The sequence below is a fragment of the Pipistrellus kuhlii genome, unplaced genomic scaffold (assembly GCF_014108245.1).
Source record: "Pipistrellus kuhlii isolate mPipKuh1 unplaced genomic scaffold, mPipKuh1.p scaffold_m20_p_2, whole genome shotgun sequence".
NCBI classification, from domain to species: Eukaryota; Metazoa; Chordata; class Mammalia; order Chiroptera; family Vespertilionidae; genus Pipistrellus; species Pipistrellus kuhlii.
In genome coordinates, this window is record NW_023425515.1 from 167,555,408 (window position 1) to 167,559,696 (window position 4,289).

At 41.2% G+C, this 4,289-nt stretch overlaps 1 pseudogene; it reads left to right on the top strand.

Moving 5' to 3' along the window:
• Window positions 1-2,070: 2,070 nt before the first annotated feature.
• On the top strand, window positions 2,071-2,744 carry LOC118723391 (annotated as a pseudogene).
• Window positions 2,745-4,289: the final 1,545 nt, after the last annotated feature.

A 4,289-nucleotide genomic window follows, 5' to 3' on the forward strand; every position in this document is an offset into this window, starting at 1 on the left:
TTCATTAAACCATCATAATGCATTCGTCCAACCTGTACTAAGGGGTGTGCTGTTTTTCCTTCCATCTAAACATCTTTACTGTGTGAGCAGTCTTGGTTAAATGCACTTAAAGTTTTAAATATTATTTCTTAATCTTTTTCAAACTTTTTTTTTTGCTATGAAAAACTTCAAACAGATATGCAAATAGACAAATGATGCAATGAACTCACATATATCCACCATCCAGCTTCAAGTACTAGCTAAGGCTCCAATAACATTCACAGACAGAAATTGAATAAGTCTCTTGAATTTTTTAATTTCTAAATTTCTGCTCCACTCTTTTTTTCTTGCAATGCATTTGCTGAAGAAGCTACATTATCTTTCCTAAAGTATTTCCCACAAAATTGATCTTGCTAAGTGCTTCCCTGTGGTGGTTTTTAACGTGTTCTGCCCTCTGTGTTTCTGTAAATCAGAAGTTGGGTCTGGAAGCTGAATCAGATTCATGTGTGAGTTTTTTGGGGGCACAACTACTTCATTGGTAGTATGTTCTTCCATAAAGGGGGCACAAAATATCTGGTTATCCAATGTTCATAGCGGCACAATTCACCATAGCTAAGATTTGGAAGCAGCCTAAATGCCCATCAGCAGATGAGTGGATTAAAAAACTGTGGTACATCTGCACAATGGAATACTACGCTGCAGTAACAAAGAAGGAACTCTTACCATTTGCAACAGCATGGATGGAACTGAAGACCATTATGCTAACTGAAATAAGCCCGTCAGAGAAAGATAAGTATCACATGATCTTGCTCATTTATGGAATATAATGAACAACATAAACTGATGAACAAAAACAGATCCAGAGACAGAGAAGCATTGATCAGACCATCAAACCTCAGAGGGAAGTTAGGGGAGGGTGGGGGTGAGGGGGAGAGATCAACCAAAGGACTTGTATGCATGCATATAAACCTAACCAATGGACACAGACACCAGGAGGGTGAGGATATGAGTGGAGGAGGTGGGAGTGGGGGGACAAAGGGGGGATAAGGACACATATGTAATACCTTAATACAATAAAGAAATTAAAAAAATATATATCTGGTTATCTAGTCTCTTAATTAGCATAATGTGGATTGCAGGTTAAGATTTGCAAAGGAGACTTAACTTGGGGTGGTAGACACACAATGCAATATACAGATTGTGTGTTATAGAATTGTACAGCTGAAACCTATATAATTTTATTAACCAGTGTCACCCCAATAAAATAAAATAAAAAGAGGAGAAAAAAGAATTGCAGCTGATATATGTTGGGCAACTAATCTTTAAGGACCCTGAAGATTAAATTGAGTCCAACTGTTATCCTGTCATCTGCCATTATTAACTTACTATTCATCAAGTATTCCTAAGGGCTAACCATGGCATCTGGGACTGGTCTGGGCACCATGTTATAACAATCAGGATCATTGATTCAGTCCATACTCTAGGCCACCTACTTTATTTAGCTTATATGTAATCATAATAAGCAACTCCAAGGTGCAAGTTTTATCCTACCATTTTATAGAAGAGAAAGAAATCAAGGAGGTAAAATGACTTTTCTAAGGCCAAACAGTTGGCAAATGGCAGCAGCAGAGATGGCATATAAAGAAAGATCTAGCCCTAACTGGTTTGGCTTGGTGGATAGAGCATCAGCCTGGAAACAGAAGGGTCCCAGGTTTGATTCTGGTCAAGGGGATATACCTTGGTTGCAGGCACGTCCCCAGTGGGGCGTGTACAGGAGGCAACTGATCGATGTTTCTCTCTCATCAATGTTCCTGGCTTTCTATCCCTCTCCCTTCCTCTTTGTAAAAAAAAAAAAAAAATTTTTTTTAAAAATCAATAAAATACTTTTTTTTTTTTAAAGAAAGATGTTTGTTTTTTTTCCCCACTAACCCCAAGTCTATTGAAAATACAACTGAATTGTAGGAATTATCTCTGCCTTCAACAGGATTACATCTGTGTAGGAAAAAAGAGAAAAATTAAAAGAATTAAAGACTATCAAATAAAAAAACAACCTATATAGAACATGAACAATGAAAATGTGTGCAGCTTTCCGCCTGGCCACAGCCATCAGGTAAACCAAGATGGGGGCTTACAAGTACATCCAGGAGATGTGGAGGAAGAAGCAGTCCGATGTAATGCGCTTCCTCTCAGGGTGCGCTGCTGGCAGCACAGCCAGCTAGCTCTCTGCCCCACCTGGCCCGACAAAGCATGCAGGCGGAGCTGCAAGGCCAAGCAAGGTTATATTATATCTCAGATTCGTGTGTGCTGTGTGGCCCAAACACTCTGCTCCTCAGGGTGCGACCTATGGCAAACCTGTCCATCACGGTGTTAACCGGCTAAAATTTGTTACAAGTCTTCAGTCTGTTGCAGAGGAATGAGCTGGGTGCCACTGTGGGGCTCTGAGAGTCCTGGACTCTTACTGGGTTGGCAAAGATTCCACATACAAATCCTTTGAGGTTATCCTCAGTGCTCCATTCCATAAGGCTCTCAAAAGAAATCCCGACACCCAATGGATCACCAAACCAGTCCACAAGCACAGGGAAATGCGAGGGGGCTGACATCTGTGGCCGCAAGAGCTGAGGCCTGGGAAGGGCCACAAGTTCCACCATACTGTTGGTGGTCCTCGCCCTGCAGCTTGGAGAAGGTGCAATGCTCTCCAGCTCCACCGTTACCACTAATATAAGTAATGTTTGTAAAATTCTTACCTAATAAACAATTTGGGACAATCAAAAAAAAAAAAAAAAAAAAAAAAAAAAAAGAAGGTAGAAAGAAAAAAGAAAATGTGTGCGTTTTCCAAGTGGTGATTGCTATAAATGAACAAGGAGGAGTGGGCACATCAACGTTGGTTGAAGTTCCTGGGGGAGGCTTCATCAAGCAATGAAGAAATTATTGCAACTATAAAAGCATGACCAATGAGCAAAGGGTCCTTTGCACAAGCATCTTCTCCCTTGGGATCCATGTCACATCGCCACAAAAATCTCATCACCATGGCAACTGGTCATTGGACCAACGCAATAATCAGTTGTCATGGTAACATCATTTCCATCTTACTCCCACCAGGCACCTGTTCCAAATCATCACATCCTCCGACAACCCCATGCCACCTGGGTGCTCCTTTCTGCTTCCCCCTAGTCACCCTGTTGTCTTCAGCCACCTTGTGTGAGTCCCTGGACTTAAGGCTAGATATGTATATGAGGCTATGGAAGCCAGAGCAAAGGAAAGTGACTTTATAGTGTAGAGCTTCACTACAGACAGGGAGAAAGCCTCTAAAATGTAAGAGATGAATGAGCCAGGTCATTGAAGAAAGAGAGAGTGTAATGCTTTCCAGCCACACACGCACACCCATGTTTCCATAAGTATAATTCCTTTGGATTTTGAAACATTGCACTATCTGGATTCTCCTCCTATTTCTGTCTATGCCTTTATTGGCTCTTGTGTCTCTACATTAGTTCTTCTGTCTCTGAACTGCACATATCTCTCAAGACCCCACCCTTTGTGTCTGTTCTCTCTCAAAACGGCACTGGCCAACACAATAGCCACCAGCCATGCGATGGCTATAGAGCCCCTGAAAGTAATTATAGATCTGCTGAACTGAGCTGTGCTGTAAGTATGAAATGTGCACCAGATTTCAAAGATTTCATACCCCCAGCCCAAGTGTAAAAACCTCATTAATAGTGTTTACAGTGATTGCATGCTACAATGATAGTAATTTGGGTATGTTGAGTATAATAAAATACATTGTTAAAATTTAATTTCTTCTGTTTCCTTTTGATGTGGTTACTGAAAATTTTGAATTGTAAACCACATTCATGGTTTGTGCTATGTTTCTACTGGACAGCACTGCTCTGAACTCCCTCCCTACGGCCATCTCACCCTTGCTTTCAGTGGCAAGTATCTCCTCTTTGAAATGATTCCAGGATCCTAAATCCCAACCTCTTTTCTGGCCTCTGCACAGATAACCACAGGTTCCTCGACTCGGCAAAGCCATGAGCTCTCCTTCAAAATCTGTTCTTCCTTTTGATCAGCTTTACTAGCCTTTTGTATTACTTTCTTATTGCTGCAAATTAATATAAATTTGGTGGCTTAAAACAACACACATTTATTAGCTTCCAGTCCCGCAGGTCAGAAGTCTGAAATGGGTTCTCTGAGCTAAAATCTAAGTATCGCAGGGCTGCGTTCCTCTGGAGGCTCTTAGGAGAGAATCCATTTCTTCGCCTTTTCCAGCTTCTAGAGGCCGCCAGCATTCTTTGGCTTGTGATCCCTTTTTTATT